The sequence below is a fragment of the Hemitrygon akajei genome, chromosome 15 (assembly GCF_048418815.1).
Source record: "Hemitrygon akajei chromosome 15, sHemAka1.3, whole genome shotgun sequence".
NCBI classification, from domain to species: Eukaryota; Metazoa; Chordata; class Chondrichthyes; order Myliobatiformes; family Dasyatidae; genus Hemitrygon; species Hemitrygon akajei.
This window is the reverse complement of record NC_133138.1, coordinates 1050100-1068647: the sequence shown is the minus strand read 5'-3', so window position 1 is coordinate 1068647 and position 18548 is coordinate 1050100. Positions and strand designations below refer to the sequence as shown.

The 18548-nt window shown below is 42.1% G+C and overlaps 1 protein-coding gene across 3 annotated transcripts in view; it reads left to right on the top strand.

Annotated features, from left to right (window-relative positions):
• Window positions 1–4150: 4150 nt before the first annotated feature.
• faxdc2 (fatty acid hydroxylase domain containing 2) overlaps window positions 4151–18548 on the top strand; it is a 113505-nt gene continuing 99107 nt past the window's right edge. For 2 of the 3 annotated variants that reach the window (XM_073067044.1, XM_073067042.1), the window contains exons 1-2: window positions 4151–4246; window positions 6929–6986. The gene's annotated coding sequence lies outside the window, so the exon portion shown is untranslated. The remainder of the gene's footprint in view (window positions 4247–6928; window positions 6987–18548) is intronic. The other variant, XM_073067043.1, reaches the window with a different exon arrangement.

Sequence of the window (18548 nt, the reverse complement as noted above, 5' to 3'; positions counted from 1 at the left end):
GAGTATCCCCACGATTACTGAGGGCCTGTGCGACTGAGCTGGGAGAACCACTACAGCGCATCTTCAACATGAGCCTGGAGCAGAGAAGAGTACCCAGACAGTGGAAAACATCCTGTATTGTCCCGGTACCGAAGAAACCACAACCAAAGGAGTTGAATGACTTCAGACCTGTTGCCTTGACGTCGCATGTGATGAAGACCATGGAGCGGCTGATAATACAGAATCTGAGGCCACAAACCAGGCACGCCCGGGATCCTCTTCAGTTTGCGTATAAGGAGAAGGTGGGAGTGGAGGATGCTATCACGTATTTGCTGCACAAATCCCTCTCTCACCTGGATGGGGTCAGTGGTGCTGTGAGGATTACATTCCTGGACTTCTCTAGTGCCTTTAACACCATCCAGCCCAAGATCTTAAGGCACAAACTAACGGAGATGGGAGTAGACTCTCACATGGTGGATTGGATAGTGGACTACTTGACAGATAGACCTCAGTATGTGCAGTTGGGAGACTGTAGGTCTGACACGGTGGTCAGCAGCACAGGAGCGCCGCAGGGGACTATGCTCTCTCTGGTCCTGTTCACCCTGTACACATCAGACTTCCAATATAACTCGGAGTCCTGCCATGTGCAGAAGTTCACTGATGACACGGCCATAGTGGGGTGTGTCAGGAATGGACAGGAGGAAGAGTATAGGAAACTGATACAGGACTTTGTGATATGGTGCAACTCAAACTACCTGAGTCTCAATATCACCAAGACCAAGGAGATGGTGGTGGACTTTAGGAGATCTAGGCCTCATATGGAGCCAGTGATCATTAATGGAGAATGTGTGGAGCAGGTTAAGACCTACAAGTATCTGGGAGTACAGTTAGACGAGAAGCTAGACTGGACTGCCAACACAGATGCCTTGTGCAGGAAGGCACAGAGTCGACTGTACTTCCTTAGAAGGTTGGCGTCATTCAATGTTTGTAGTGAGATGCTGAAGATGTTCTATAGGTCAGTTGTGGAGAGCGCCCTCTTCTTTGTGGTGGCGTGTTGGGGAGGCAGCATTAAGAAGAGGGACGCCTCACGTCTTAATAAGCTGGTAAGGAAGGCGGGCTCTGTCGTGGGCAAAGTACTGGAGAGTATAACATCGGTAGCAGAGCGAAAGGCGCTGAGTAGGCTATGGTCAATTATGGAAAACCCTGAACATCCTCTACATAGCACCATCCAGAGACAGAGAAGCAGTTTCAGCGACAGGTTGCTATCGATGCAATGCTCCTCAGACAGGATGAAGAGATCAATACTCCCCAATGCCATTCGGCTTTACAATTCAACCGCCAGGAGTAAGATATGTTAAAGTGCCGGGGTTAGGACTCAATGTATTTAAGTAAACTACTTAAGAACTTTTTAAAAGCTATTATTAATGCTTTTTGAGAGGGTGATTTTAGATGCATATCATATTTTTACTGAGTTAAGTATTGTATGTAATTAGTTTTGCTACAATAAGTGTATGGGACATTGGAAAAAAATGTTGAATTTCCCCATGGGGATGAATAAAGTATCTTTCTATCTATCTATAAGTCACTTATAAGTGGCTACTACACTTAACTTTGTTTCTAAAATGAATTTAATATTAAACACACAGCGCATATTTTCCTTGCATGAATATAGTGATAAGTCAATTATAACTCACTTATAAATAAGTAACATTTGGATCTTAAACACACAGCGCATAATTTCCTCGTATGAACATATAAAATCATTGCAACACACCAGTGAGAGGACAAGGTAAGGGCCAGAGGTCCCCGTACAGGGGCTGTGGTGGTCGCAGTCCAGAGAGAGTGACCAACTGACCAAGCGAGGAGTGCGACAGGGCGCGTGCCCACCCCCCCTTGTAGGATCTATTTGGCCGATAAAAGTTTGGCTCGAGGGATGACTTTCTGCAGATCACAGCGAGGTAGCTGCTCTGCTACTTACGAAACCCTGAGCCCGAATTAGGTCATCTGTGAATATTTTAGCACCGGGTTCCCGACGAACATTTGGTGTGCTAAACAGGTTTAGAGGCAGCACCGATCTGTCCGTGCTCCAGGCCAGTAGCAACAGCACTTTATGCCGGCCGCACAAGGCGGCCGGTTACCCAAGGCCAACCAGTGATCCCTGGCACGAGGGTATCACTGCATTTAGGCGACTGATGACCTCGTGTACGTTCAAGTTCAACTGTGAGCGAGACAGGGAATGAGGAAAGGTGCAGCTGACTCATATCGTTTCATGTCGCCAAATCATATTGTTTCCTTGTGACCTGGTAGCACAGCTTTGGGGACCATTGATATAAATGACCTGGATGAAAATGTAGATGGGTGAGTTAGTAAATTTGCGGAAGATACCAAGATTGGTTCAGCACAATATAGATCAGTTGCAGATATGGGCTGAAAAATGTCAGGTGGAATTTCGCCCAGATAATTGCAAGGGGACAGTGCACTTGCACAGATCAATAATGTGGTTAAGAAGGCTTATGGATTGCTTGCTCTTATTAGTCAAGGCACTGAGTTCAGAAGTCAGGAGGTTATGCAGCACATTTATAAAATTCTCATTTGGCCACGTCTGGAGTATTGCAACACACACAAAATACTGGAGGAACTCAGCAGGCCAGGCAGCATCTATGGAAAAAGGGTACAGTCGATGCCCTATTGTCTTGTTTATTATTTATTGTAATGCCTGCACTGTTTTGTGCCCCCTCTCCCCCTATATAGGAAAGATGTGGAGGCTTTGGAGAGGGTGCAGAAGATGTTTACCAGGACGCTGCCTGGTTTAGAGGTGTGTGCTATCAAAAGAGGCTAGAAAAACTTCGGTTGTTTTCTCTGGAGTGCCAGAGGCTGAGGGGGGATCTCATAGAGGTTTACAAGATTATGAAGGGCATAGATAGATTGGACTGAGAATATTGTTTTCTACCAGAGGGCATGCATTGAAGGTGAGACAACAACTACACTAGACTACAGACCTACCCGGGACTGCATAAAGGGCAGAACTAGAACAAGAAAGAATCTGCAGATACTGGAATTCAAAGCAACATGCACAAACTGCTGGAAAAACCTAGTAGGCCAGGGAGGATCTATGGAAAAAAGCACAGTCGTGTTTCAGGCCCGACCATAATAAAGTGTCAGTCCACGCTCTGGGTATTGAGGAGTCTGATAGCTTGGGGGGAGAAACTGTTACATAGTCTGGTCGTGAGAACCCAAATGCTTCTGTGCCTTTTCCCAGATGGCAGGAGGGAGAAGAGATTGTACGAGGGGTGCGTGGGTCCTTCATAATGCTGTTTGCTTTGCGAATGCAGCGTGTAGTGTAAATGTCCGTGACGGAGAGAAGAGAGACCCCGAAGATCTTCTCAGCTGACCTCACTATCCACTGCAGGGTTTTGCGATCCAAGATGGTGCAATTTCCGAACCAGGCAGTGATGCAGCTGCTCAGGATGCTCTCAATACAACCCCTGTTGAATGTGATGAGGATGGGGGGGTTGGGAGATGGACTCTCCTCAGCCTTTGCAGAAAGTAGAGACCTTGCTGGGCTTTCTTTGCTATGGAGCTGGAGTTGAGGGACCAGGTGAGATTCTCCGCCAGGTGAACACCAAGAAATTTGGTGCTCTTAACGATCTCTACCGAGGAGCCGTCGATGTTCAGCGGGGAGTGGTCGCTCCTTGCCCTTCTGAAGTCAACAACCATCTCTTTTGTTCACATTCAGAGACAGGTTGTTGGCTCTGCACCAATCCATTAGCTGCTGCACCTCCTCTCTGTGAGCTGACTCGTCGTTCTTGCTGATGAGACCCACCACGGTCGTGTCATCGGCAAACTTGATGATATGGTTCGAGCTGTGTGTTGTAGCACAGTCGTGGGTCAGCAGAGTGAACAGCAGTGGACTGAGCACACAACCCTGCCCCCCCCCCCCCCCATGACGAGCCTCTCAAAACACTTCATGATGGTGGATGTGAGTGCAACGAGACGGTAGTCACTTAGGCGATGTGATTGAGATGGAGTTGGAATATGGGTGAGGGAGCCGACACTGCATCTCATCACAGTGATATGACGGAGATTCAGAGCCCGTCAGGTCGGGGGCGGACTCTGATTCGTGGGTGTGCTCAGAGGAAGGAGGCGGAGCTGCGCATCTGGGCGGGATTAACCCTCTTTCTGGCAGCTGGTCAGGTGACGACAGTGCGGGCAACTCGCATGCGCAGTGTTGGAGCGTGGGGTGGTGCTTAAGGCAGAGGTCGCGGTGGTGAGTTGTCTCAAGTCGTTGTTTACGAGTTAATTAGTGTAATGTATTGGCCTGTTCGTTGCTAATCTGAAGCAGAAGGGGAAGGAATATAAAGTATATAGTTAGGAAACTGTAGGCAACTATTAATGAAATAGAGAAATGGGGAGAACGGCGGGGGTTTAAATTCTCTGTTGCAAAGACTCAAATTATTTGCTTTTTTAAAAAGAACATTACACCCACAACTGATCTCAGGTTATATGGTAAAGTTTCTAGGTATGTGGATAGACACAAGGCTAATATGGAAAGTGCAGGTGAATAATATTCTTGAGAAGTGTAAAAAAAAAGCCCTTAAGGTGTTCAGGTGCTTCGTTGGATGTGATTGGGTGGAGTAGGAAGACACTTAAACAAATATATACGTATTGCTCTAATCAGATCTGTCTTTGATTATGAATGTGTTGATCATGGGTCAGCCACACCAATGGTCTTAAAGTCCCTAGATAAAGTTAAGGCATTTTGTTGTGGTGCTATTAAATCATGAACATTACTAGTAGAAATGGGTGAATTACCTTTATATCTACACAGGTTACAGTTAGCAATGGTTTATTGGGTTAATGTAAGAGGACATAAAGTTGGTCAGCCAATTTTGGCAATATTAGTAGAGTGTTGGGAGCATTGTATTTGCAAAGTTTTCTGTTTTGGGTGATTGGGAAATGAATGGGCACAAAATTTTGGGTTGTTTAAAGGGAATTGTGGTCCCAGTGTATCCCTTTCTGTTGCACCTCCATAGTTTTTCCCTTTGCCTGTGTTTGATTTGGACCTTCAAGAAAAGATCAAGATGAATGATTGTATATCAGTGGCACAGGAAGGCTGATATTATGGCTTCTTACATATATATCTGCAAAGATGGTTCAAAAGATCCAATGACAGATCATACAGGTGTTAACTCAACTGGGAGATGTGTATAAAAGGAGAGAAGAAGTTGCACTTCTACATTTTTGGGTTGGGCACACTAGGTTGAATAATTACCTGTTCAATTAATGCATGATATAGGCGTTTGTAGGGAGTGCACTTGTCAAGGTAGTGCAACATATGTTGTTTGAATGCATTTCCTATGAGGTGCAAAGGGAACATCTAATTGCTATATTGAAATCTTTGATTTGAACTCATTGTTTAACATGGAAACACACAAAATGCTGGCGGAACTCAGCAGGGCAGGCAGCATCTATGGAAAAAAGTACTGTACAATCAACATTTCGGGCTGAGACCCTTTGGCAGTCCTGTATTTTGTGTGTGTTGCTTGGATTTCCAGCATCTGCAGATTCTCTTGTTTAACATGGAAAGTTTGACAGGATAATACTGCCATCGTAATGTACATAAGAGTGTATTGGACTATCTGAAAGGCATATACTTTTGATGCTATTTGAGTTTTATTTTGTGATGTAGAATTTAGTGGGTGTATTTCCTGTCTCTTTGCTCCACCCTCCAGCTGTGTAGGTGGCGGTAATTACCCTATATTAGTCTGCCAACTGCCATTATACTTTACAAGGAGGAAAAAAATGAAGCAGAAGTGGGGCAGAGCGGATTATTGATGGGGTAGTTGGTTCAAGTGGTTGAGAGGGAAAGAGATGGGGTTGGATGCAATTTGGTGGTGTGATGGGGTGGGGATGTGACACTGTAATGGTGTGGAACAGTGGTGGTATGGGGCAGCGTGGTGAGATGTGGTGATTTGGGGTGGGGTTGGGATGGTGTTGAGTACTGTGGTGAGATAATGCTGTTTGGGTGGGGTGGGGTCAGGGAGTGTGGTGAGGTGTGGTTGAGTTTGGGTGGGGGGGCGGTGAAGTGTTGTTGAGTTTGGGGGTGGGAGCAGTGAGGTGTGGTTGAGTTTAGGGTGGGGGCGGTGAGGTGTGGTTGAGTTTGGTGTGGGGGCAGTGAGGTGCGATTGATTTTGGGATGGGGTGGGGCTGGTGAGATGGGGTTGAGTTTAGGGTGGTGGGATGATGTGTTGAGATATGGTTGAGAGATATTACAATTTGGGTTGGGTTGAAGGTGAGATGGAGTTGAGTTTAGGGTGGGGTTGGTGAAATGTGGTTGAGTTTGTGTTGGGGTGGTGTGATGTGGTTGAGTGTGAGATGGGTGATGAGATGGGGTTGAGTTTAGGGTGATGGGATGATGTGGTTGAGTTTGGGGTGAGCAGTGTGATGTGATGATGTCAGGAAGTGTAGTGAGATGTGATTCAGTTTCTGGTGAGGTGGGGAATGGGGTGCTGAGATGTGATTGAATTTGGGTTGGTGGGATGATGTGGTGAGGAAGTTGAGATTAGGGTGGGGAGTGAGGTGAGATGGGGTTGAGTTTGGGGTAGTGGGGTGGGTGGTGATGTGGGGTTGGTGTATGGGGGTGGTGTAGTGTGATGGTGAGGTAAGATGGGTTGAGTTTGGGTTAGTGGGTTGGGTGGTGATGTGGGGCTGTTTGGTGTGGGTTGGTGTAGTATGGGGGTGGTGTAGTGTGATAGTGAGGTGTGAGTTTGGGGTAGTGTGCTGGTGAGGTGAGATGGGGTTGAGTTTGGGGTAGTGGGGTGGGTGGTGTGTAGGGTTGTTTGGTGTGGGGGTGGTGTAGTGTGATGGTGAGGGGAGGTGGGACAGTAGGATGGTTCCAGGGGGAGCTGGGAGCAGGCACAATGCTGACTGTGTAATCCATGTTTTTCAGATAGACACAATTTATTTGTCTCCACCGGCGTGGAAAGAGTGTCACCAGGAACAGCAAGGTGAGACTGGCCTAGCATGGTGTGGGCTGTTGTGGATAGGTGTCAATGTTGCTTTATACAAACTTCTGTTCATGGGTTAGTGTAGACCAGTCTCGGGCGAGTTGGTTCGAGCTGCTCCCCTTCTTCAGTTGTGCTGGGGGTGGGGGGGGGGGGGGCGCTAAAGCTGGTGTGGCTGACAGGTTGAGTGACCAAGAGTTGGACATTTATTAAATAGTGCAGATCCCAGCTGGAGCATAGTGAACATTTGAGAAGCTTTTGGAATGAATTTGCTGACTGTTTCAGAGTTGCTCTGCCAATTCAGAACCGTGTTGTCTAATCCCACCTGCTGAGCTATAATGATCAGGGGCTGGGAGCACTGGGTGGAGGCTATGAGCTCACTAAGTCCGTGAAGCTGACTGGCTACTGCTTGCTCTCCTGTTACAGAAATTTCTGTAACCACCGCCCCCCCCATATTTTTAAAAAAAATTTTCAGAAGAAAAAAAATTATCTACCCCTCCCCCTCCCCTTAACCCCTCCCCCAACCCCTCCCCCCTAACATCCCTATAGAAGAAAAAAGAAAGAAAGAGAGAAAGAATGCCTGGATATCGGAAGATCCCCACATGCTCCACGGAGTTCATAATAACTTTAGTAGATATATTTATTTCTTTCCCCAAATAACCAATTATTTTATCTTCGGAGCACCTATATATTTAATCCTGTCTTTTGTAAATAAGGGTGCCAAATTTTCAAAAATGTTTCTTATTTATCTCTTAAATTATAAGTAATTTTTTCAAGTGGAATACAGCTGGAAATTTCATTCTTCCAACAATCTAAACTTAAGTATGAATCCGATTTCCAAGTAACTGCAATAGCCTTTTTAGCTACTGCCAGTGCAATTTTTATGAATTCTTTCTGATACTTATTCAATTTGGGTTTCGGTTTTATCCCTGCAATAACACCTAATAAAAATAATATTGGGTTATGCGGAAGTTGTGTTCCAATAATTTGTTCCAGTAAAACTCTTAAATTTGTCGAAAAAGGTTGAATTTTAGAACAAGACCAAGTAGAATGTAAAAAAGTACCAATTTCTTGGTTACATCTGAAACACTGATCAGATAAACTGGGGTAAATTTATTTATTTTTTGTGGTGTAATATATAATTGATGTAAAAAAAATTATATTGCACTAATCGTAACCAGACATTTATTGTATTTGTCATACTATCAAGACATAGTCTTGACCAATTTGTTTCTTCAATTTTAATATTCAAGTCAGTTTCCCATTTTTGTCTTGACTTATGGATTCCTTGTTTAATTGCCTGTTTTTGAATCAAGCTATACATACAAGAAATAAATTTTTTAGTTTTTCCTTTTTGAATTAAAGTTTCTATTTCATTAGATTTCGGCAATAATATTGTTTGACCCAATTTTTCTCTTAAATAAGCCCTTAATTGGAAGTAACAAAAAAGAGTGTTGTTTGATATTTTATATTTATTCTTTAATTGATCAAATGACATTAATATACCTCCTTCAAAACAATCTCCTATATATCTAATCCCTTTTTGAAACCAATTATATAAAAGTTGATTATCCATTGTAAAAGGAATAAGTCTGTTTTGAATTAAAGATCTCTTTGCTAATAAAGAATTCCTTACTTCATCATCAACATTTATTTTATTCCATAAATCAATCAAATGTTTTAATATAGGAGATTCTTTCTTTTCCCATATCCATTTAGATTCCCATTTATATATAAAATCTTCTGGTGTATTTTCTCCTATTTTATCTAGTTCTATTTTAATCCATGCCGGTTTATCTTTGTCAAAAAAAGATGCAATAAATCTAAGTTGATTTGCTTTATAATAATTCTTAAAATTTGGAAGTTGTAACCCTCCTAGATCAAATTTCCATGTCAATTTTTCCAATGATATTCTTGACATCTTACCTTTCCAAAGGAACTTCCTCACATATTTATTTAACTCTTGAAAAAACTTCTGGGGTAGTTGTAATGGTAGTGATTGGAATAAGTATTGTAATCTAGGGAATATATTCATTTTTACCATATTTACTTTACCTACTAATGTTATTAGTAATATCATCCATTTATCAAGATCTTCTTGAATTTTTTTCAATAATGGTAAATAATTTAATTTATACAAGTTCTTTATATCATTATCAACTCTTATACCTAAATATTTTATACTGTTTATCGGCCATCTAAATTGAGTTATTAATCGACATTGACGATAATCTCCTTTAGTAAGAGGTAAAATTTCACTTTTATCCCAATTTATTTTGTAGCCTGATATTTTCCCATATTCTCCTAATCTAGAGGATAATTTACGCAACGAGTACAATGGGTTTGTTAAATAAAGCAGAACATCATCAGCAAATAAGTTAATCTTGTATTCCTCCTGGTTAACTCTGAAACCCTTAATATCTGGGTCCATTCTAATTAATTCAGCTAATGGTTCTATCGCCAACACAAATAAAGCAGGTGATAATGGACAACCTTGCCTAGTTGACCTTGTTAACTGAAATGGTGTTGAAATTTGACCATTTGTCACTACTTTAGCTTTGGGATTAGTATTTAAGGTTTTAATCCATTTTATAAAGGATACTCCTAATCCATATTTTTCCAATACCTTAAATAAAAAATCCCATTCCAATCTATCAAATGCTTTTTCTGCATCTAAAGCAACTGCCACACTCATTTCCTCCCTCTTTTGTGCCAAATGAATTATACTAAGTAACCGGGTTACGTTATCTACCGATTGTCTGTTTTTGATAAATCCTGTTTGATCCATATGTATTAATTTTGGTAAGTATTTAGATAATCTGTTAGATAAAATTTTTGCTATTATTTTATAGTCAGTGTTTAACAAAGAAATAGGTCTATATGATGTTGGCTTTAAAAGATCTCTATCTTTTTTTGGTAATACTATTAAAATAGCTGTTGAAAAAGATTCTGGAAGTTTATGCGTTCTTTCCGCTTGGTGTATTAACTCCATAAAAGGATGAATTAATAAATCTTTAAACTTTTTATAAAATTCGGGCGGAAAACCATCTTCTCCTGGAGATTTATTACTCTGAAGTGATCCTAGAGCTTCTTTGACCTCTTTTAATGTAAAAGGCACATCTAATCCCTTCTGTTCTTCCAAATTCAATTTTGGAAGAGTTATTTGTGATAAAAACCTTTCTATCTTGACATTATCATTTTGTGATTCTGATTTATACAGTTTAGAATAAAAATTCTTAAAAGTTTCATTAATTTCTAAAGGTTTATAAGTAATTTTATTTACTCTTGTTTGAATTGCATTTATCGTTTTAGAAGTCTGGTCTGTTTTTAACTGCCAAGCAAGAACCTTATGTGAGCTTTCACCTAGTTCATAATATCTCTGTTTAGTTCTCATAATTGCTTTTTCTGTTCGATATGTCTGAAGTGTATTATATTGTAACTTCTTGTTAACAAGTTGTCTTCGTTTTTCTTCTGTCATATATCTTTGAGATTTTTCTAATTTTGTAATCTCTTTTTCTAATCATATCTAATTCTAATTCTATCATATATTCTTTCTTAATTTTAGAAGTATAACTTATTATCTGACCTCTCAAATATGCCTTCATTGCTTCTCAGAATATAAATTTATCATCAACTGAATGTGAATTTGTATCTTAAAAAAACTGAATCTGCTTTTTCATAAAATCACAAAAATCTTGATGTTTTAATAATATTGAATTAAATCTCCATCTATAAATTGTTTCCTCTTTATCTATCATTATCAAAGGAGAATGATCTGATAATATTCTTGCTTTATATTCCATATTTTTCACTCTGTCGAATATTCGTTGTTAATAGGAAAAAAATCTATCCTTGAATAAGTTTTGTGTCTATTTGAATAAAATGAATAATCACTTTCTTTTGGGTTAATTCTTCTCCATATATCAATCAAATTTAAATCTTTCATCAATGATAAAGTTAATTTTGCTACTTTTGATTTTGTGACAACCTTTGTTGATCTATCTAAAACTGGATCTAGACAAAAGTTAAAATCTCCACCTATTAATATTTTGTCATGTGCATTAGCCAAATTCAAAAAGACCTCTTGTATAAATTTTACATCATTTTCATTTGGTGCATAAATATTCATAAGAGTCCATAGTTCTGAAAAAATTTGACAATGTATAATTACATATCTCCCTGCCGAATCAATTAATACGTTTTGTATTTTAATTGGTAAATTTTTATTAACCAAAATTGCAACTCTTCTCACCTTTGAGTTAAATGAAGCCGCAATAACATTTCCAACCCAATCTCTTTTTAATTTCTGATGTTCTATCTCTGTTAAGTGTGTTTCTTGTAAAAAAGCTATATCTATTTTCATTTTCTTAATGTATGTTAAGATTCTTTTTCTTTTCACCGGTCCATTAAGCCCATTAACATTAAAACTTTAAAAATTCAGTAAATTAGTCATTTTTAATTGGGTTACTCCAATCTATAATAATACCTAATCTTTCAACTTTCGTGGTACCTTGGGGAGTCTTTTTAAAATTCTCCATGTTGCTATGTGTGTCCCCACCGATCATCCAGGCAAAGAAAGAAAGATAGAAGAAAAATAGATTATAAAGAAAAAAACAAAATACCCCCCTACTAATGTTGTGGATAAAAAAGAACACAACATTACCCCCCTCTGTTGTACGGGTCATGGCAATCGCCATGATTACACACGTGAATCCCGTAGCAATCGATCCAAAGCTCCCCCAGCTCCCCTGCAACATAAAAAAGTATATATATGAGAAGAAAAAAAAATTACTACTCTCAATTAATATTTCTCAAATTTTGCCTTTCTCCCCCTGTATCGTCCTTAAATGTCCATCAATTCCATTCACTGTCCATCTTTAATCCATTACGCTTTGAAATCTCTATGTGTAGTTAGTGAATATTTGGGAGTTTTTGTGCGAACTCTTCCGCTTCTTGATAATCAGTAAAAAATCTTCTTTTTCCATCCTCCAAAAAAATTATCAGTGTTGCTGGGTGATGTATTATGAATTTATAACCCTTTTCCCATAAAGCTTTTTTCACTGGGTTAAATTCCTTCTTTCTCTTCAAAAGGTTATAACTTATCAGGATAGAAAAGAACTGCTTTCCCTTCTATCGTCAATGGCCCTTTTCTCTTTCTGGCACATTGGGCAGCCACCTTCAGGATCTTTTCTTTATCTTGATATCTTAAACATTTTATCAAAATTGATCGTGGATTTTGATCAGCTTGAGGTCTTGATCTTAAGGCTCTATGAGCCTTTTCAATTTCAATTAGAGGTTCCTTCTTCCAGTTCCAAGTTTTCAGGGATCCATTTTTGAAAAAAATTTATTGGATCTTCTCCTTCTATATCTTCTTTAAGTCTTACAATCTTAATATTGTTTCATCTGCTAAAATTTTCAAGCTTATCCACTTTTTCCAACAATTATTTTCTTTCTGATGTCCAGGCAGAGATATTATCTTCCATTTTATTCATTCTTTCAACCATGTCTTCCGTTGTGACCTCCAAGTCTGTAATCTCTTTTCCATTTTATCCTGTCTTTTTATCATTTTATCAAACATAATCTGCATATTTTTTGGATTTCTTTTAATGTGTTTAATTTTTCTAATTTACGCATTATTTGCATCAGTTTTTTCTATATTTCCAGAAAAACCTTTACCTCCATTTTCATCTGATTTATCCAGAGAATCTGAATCTACCTCAGATTCACTTTCACTTCCGGTTTCAATCGTAACTGGGATTTGTAGTTCAGGTTGCTCGCGTTTGCGCATTCTCCTTCCTTCACGTTTGCGCAGTTCTTGTTGGTCTTTTTCTTTAGAAATGGTTGATGTTGCCGCAGCTTCCCGTTCTGCATCGCCGGAGGTAAAACGTACTTGAGCCCGCGGCTCTCTCGCAGCAGTGGGCCCCGATTCTGTTCCAACCTGCGTTGTCTTCAAAGTAATAGTTTTCTTCGTCTTCTGTTTATGAGACATAGTGTGAAACAATCCAGACTAGTTTATAAGTAACTTTTAGAAAGTATTTACTAAATTTTCTTCACTTAAACATTAATTTACTGATTTTTTACGGGAGAGCTGGATTCCCGCGTTTCGATCCTATGTCATCACGTGACGTCCCCCACTTTTATTGATTTCTGATGTACAATTGGCTCACATTATGAACGTTTCTAAGGAACAGAACTCAGTTGTAGTCTTCAAGTCTGTACTTTGGAAGTGCAAGCATGCTTTTTTTTCCACTGAGGTTAGATGAGACTAGAACTAGAGGTCATGGGATAAGGGTGAAAGTTGAAATGTTTTTTAGGTGAACCTGAGGGGGAACCTCTCGCTCAGAGGTGGTGAAAGTGTAGAATGAGCTGCCAGCAGATGTGATGGGTGTGGGTTCAATTGCAATGTTTAAGACATGTTTGTGTAGGAACATGAATGGGGAAGGTATGGAGGACTATGTTCCAGGTGCAGTTCGATAGGAAAGGTACAGAGGGCTATGTTCCGGGTGCAGTTCGGTAGGAAAGGTACGGAGGACTATGTTCCAGGTGCAGTTCGGTAGGAAAGGTACGGAGGACTATGTTCTGGGTGCAGTTCGGTAGGAAAGGTATGGAGGACTATGTTCCGGGTGCAGTTTGATTGGAAAGGTACGGAGGACTATGTTCTGGGTGCAGTTCGATTGGAAAGGTACAGAGGACTATGTTCCGGGTGCAGTTCGATTGGAAAGGTACGGAGGACTATGTTCTAGGTGCAGTTCGATAGGAAAGGTACGGAGGACTATATTCCAGGTGCAGTTCGGTAGGAAAGGTACAGAGGGCTATGTTCCGGGTGCAGTTCAATTGGAAAGGTAAGGAGGGCTATGTTCCGGGTGCAGTTCGGTAGGAAAGGTACGGAGGACTATGTTCCGGGTGCAGTTCGGTAGGAAAGGTACAGAGGGCTATGTTCCAGGTGCAGTTCGGTAGGAAAGGTACGGAGGACTATGTTCTGGGTGCAGTTCGGTAGGAAAGGTACCGAGGACTATGTTCCGGGTGCAGTTCGGTAGGAAAGGTACAGAGGACTATGTTCCGGGTGCAGTTCGGTAGGAAAGGTACAGAGGGCTATGTTCCGGGTGCAGTTCGATTGGAAAGGCAAGGAGGGCTATGTTCCGGGTGCAGTTCGATTGGAAAGGTACGGAGGGCTATGTTCCAGGTGCAGTTCGGTAGGAAAGGTACAGAGGGCTATGTTCCGGGTGCAGTTCAATTGGAAAGGTAAGGAGGGCTATGTTCCGGGTGCAGTTCGATTGGAAAGGTACAGAGGACTATGTTCCGGGTGCAGTTCGATAGGAAAGGTACGGAGGACTATGTTCCAGGTGCAGTTCGGTAGGAAAGGTATGGAGGACTTTGTTCCAGGTGCAGTTCGGTAGGAAAAGTATGGAGGACTTTGTTCCAGGTGCAGTTCGGTAGGAAAGGTACAGAGGACTATGTTCCAGGTGCAGTTCGGTAGGAAAGGTACGGAGGACTATGTTCTGGGTGCAGTTCGGTAGGAAAGGTACCGAGGACTATGTTCCAGGTGCAGTTCGGTAGGAAAGGTACAGAGGACTATGTTCCGGGTGCAGTTCGGTAGGAAAGGTACAGAGGGCTATGTTCCGGGTGCAGTTCGATTGGAAAGGCAAGGAGGGCTATGTTCCGGGTGCAGTTCGATTGGAAAGGTACGGAGGGCTATGTTCCGGGTGCAGTTCGATTGGAAAGGTACAGAGGACTATGTTCCAGGTGCAGTTCGATTGGAAAGGTACAGAGGACTATGTTCTGGGTGCAGTTCGGTAGGAAAGGTATGGAGGACTATGTTCCGGGTGCAGTTCGATTGGAAAGGTACGGAGGGCTATGTTCCGGGTGCAGTTCGGTAGGAAAGGTACAGAGGACTGTTCCGGGTGCAGTTCAATTGGAAAGGTACAGAGGACTATGTTCCGGGTGCAGTTTGGTAGGAAAGGTATGGCGGACTATGTTCCAGGTGCAGTTCGGTAGGAAAGGTACAGAGGGCTATGTTCCGGGTGCAGTTCGATTGGAAAGGTACTGAGGACTATGTTCCAGGTGCAGTTCAGTAGGAAAGGTATGGCGGACTATGTTCCAGGTGCAGTTCGGTAGGAAAGGTACGGAGGACTATGTTCCAGGTGCAGTTCGATAGGAAAGGTACGGAGGACTATGTTCCAGGTGCAGTTCGATTGGAAAGGTACAGAGGACTATGTTCCGGGTGCAGTTCGATAGGAAAGGTACGGAGGACTATGTTCCAGGTGCAGTTTGGTAGGAAAGGTATGGCGGACTATGTTCCAGGTGCAGTTCGGTAGGAAAGGTACGGAGGACTATGTTCCGGATGCAGTTCGGTAGGAAAGGTACGGAGGACTATGTTCCGGGTGCAGTTCGGTAGGAAAGGTACAGAGGGCTATGTTCCGGGTGCAGTTTGATTGGAAAGGTACGGAGTGCTATGTTCCAGGTGCAGTTCGATTGGAAAGGTACAGAGGACTATGTTCCGGGTGCAGTTCGATAGGAAAGGTACGGAGGACTATGTTCCAGGTGCAGTTCGGTAGGAAAGGTATGGCGGACTATGTTCCAGGTGCAGTTCGGTAGGAAAGGTACGGAGGACTATGTTCCAGGTGCAGTTCGGTAGGAAAGGTACAGAGGACTATGTTCCAGGTGCAGTTCGGTAGGAAAGGTATGGAGGACTATGTTCCAGGTGCAGTTTGGAAGGAAAGGTACAGAGGACTATGTTCCGGGTGCAGTTCAATTGGAAAGGTACGGAGGACTATGTTCCGGGTGCAGTTCGGTAGGAAAGGTACAGAGGGCTATGTTCCGGGTGCAGTTCGATTGGATTGGTACGGAGGGCTATGTTCCGGGTCCAGTTCAATTGGAAAGGTACAGAGGACTATGTTCCGGGTGCAGTTCGGTAGGAAAGGTATGGCGGACTATGTTCCAGGTGCAGTTCGGTAGGAAAGGTACGGAGGACTATGTTCCGGGTGCAGTTCGATAGGAAAGGTACGGAGGACTATGTTCCAGGTGCAGTTCGGTAGGAAAGGTACGGAGGACTATGTTCCGGGAGCAGTTCGGTAGGAAAAGTATGGAGGACTATGTTCCAGGTGCAGTTCAATTGGAAAGATACAGAGGACTATGTTCCGGGTGCAGTTCAATTGGAAAGGTACAGAGGACTATGTTCCAGGTGCAGTTCGGTAGGAAAGGTACAGAGGACTATGTTCCGGGTGCAGTTCGGTAGGCAAGGTACGGAGGACTATGTTCCGGGTGCAGTTCGGTAGGAAAGGTACAGAGGACTATGTTCCGGGTGCAGTTCGGTAGGAAAGGTACAGAGGACTATTTTCCGGGTGCAGTTCGGTAGAAAAGGTATGGAGGACTATGTTCTGGGTGCAGTTTGATGGGACCAGATAGATAATATTTCAACTCTGACTGGATCAGAGATTCCAAAGCTGGGGCTACAAACCCCTTGATTAATGGTATTGTGTTCATGGCATAAAAAAGTTGAGTAACCCCTGGACTGATGGACCAAAGGGCCTGTTTCTGCACTGCAGTATTTTATGACTCTGTGACATCATCATACTCTCTATCACCTTCCCGTACTATGGCTTATTGTTATTTGAGATACGGCCTACTACAGTGGTATCATCTGCAAACTACAGCAGAATCTGACCATGCAGTCATTACTGCACAGGGAGTATCGTGGTACAGTACTGTGCACAAGTCTTAGCCACATATATATTTGGGGCAGTGAGAGCATGTTTGTAAATCTGGCAGGAGCAAAGTATGTTGGGAATGGTGAGGGTGGAGCGCTGTGGGAGTGGTGTGGGCAGATGACAGTAGTGCGAGGGCAGAGGTGGCGTGGGTGCAGACACACACAGACCTGAGATACCACACAAGGTCATTTGATTCCAAACAATTGGGTTTATTGATCATTTCAGAATGTCTCATTGATGCTTCCTGCTTCCCCCTTCCCCCCTCCCTTCCCCTATTCCCAACTATGATTCCCTTCTCACTGCCCCCTTCCCATATCAGAATTGGGTTTATCATCACTCACACTTACTGTGATTTTTTTTGCTTATCACTGGACATTTTACAGTGACCAATTAAATTACCAGCTGGATTATAATAGATTGCTTATGTTTGGAAGCCTGTGAACATTGGTGCATCTCGGTGCCTGGTGTTAGGGCCTTTACATAATGTACAATAATGTCCTGATGTGAATGTGGAGGTTGGATTAGAAGACATGAAAATTGATTGTGATGTTGACAGTGAGGTGGGTAGTCTGATTACTGAACATCACCCAGAAAAATGAGGTCATACATTTTGGGAGGACATAATCAACAGTAAGCAGTCTGAAAATTGAAGGAAAGAAAACTCATGGATCTCTGAAAGTGGCAACATGGGTCGATAAGGAGATGAATGCAAATGGCATAGCTGGGATATACGAGAAGGAGGTTTAAAAAAAAACCCACAGCTGCAATACTGTGGCCACAATACTGTAGGTAGAATGTGAGAAGATGCAGGGGAGATTCACCAGGCCATTGCCTGGCACGGAACGGTTCAGTTACTAGGTGAGGCTGGGTTTGATTTCCTTGGAGTGGAGGAGCTGCGTGAGGGTGGAGAGTGTTGAATCTTAGAGGTAAATAAAATTGGGCAAGGCATAGATAAGGAATATAGTCAGAAACATTTCCCTGTGTCAGATGTATTTAAGGATAGGTTTTTAAGGCTATTCACAGATATTATCTTACTGATAATGTAAATAGACTGTGTTACTGTAACATAATAGGTTCTGCATTGTTACACGCAGCTCAACTTGAGCTTCACTTGCATTTGCACAAAGCTAAAGCGACACGCCCCACTACAAAGTGACTGAGGCCCCCTACCCCCTCATCCCTGGCAGGGTGCCTGAGGCCATCTTCCCCCCCCCCCCAATCCAAAGGCAAATAAAAAGCTATAAGAAGTGAAAAGATGAAATATGAGTGTAAAAATAGCCATTAATATAAGAAAATTTCTTACAGTATCTAAAGAGTAAAAGGGAAGTGAGTGTTGATATTGGACCACTGGAAAATGATGCTGATGAGGTAGTAGTCGGGGACAAAGAAATGATAGATGAACTTAATGAGTACTTTGCATCTGTGGAAGACTCTAGCAGTGTGCGAGAGGTCCATGAGTGTCAGGGAACAGGAGTGAGTGCCATTGCTATTACAAAGGATAAATTTGAAGCTCTTAAGGTGGATAAGTCACCTGGACCAGATGGACTACATCCCATAGTCCTGAGAGAGGTTGCAGAAGTGGTAACAGATGTGTTGGTCATGATCTTTCAAAAGACACCTGATTCTGGCATGGTCCCGGAGGACTGGAAATTTGCAAATATCACTCTACTCTTTAAGAAGGCGGGGAAAGCAAAAGAAAGGAAACTATAGGCCAGTTAGCCTAACCTCAGTGCTTGAGAAAGTGTTGAAGTCTATTACTAAGGATGAAGTTTCGGGGTACTTGAAGACTAATAATAAAATAAGTCAAAATCATCATGGTACAGTAAAGGGAAATCTTGCCTATCAAATCTGTTGCAGT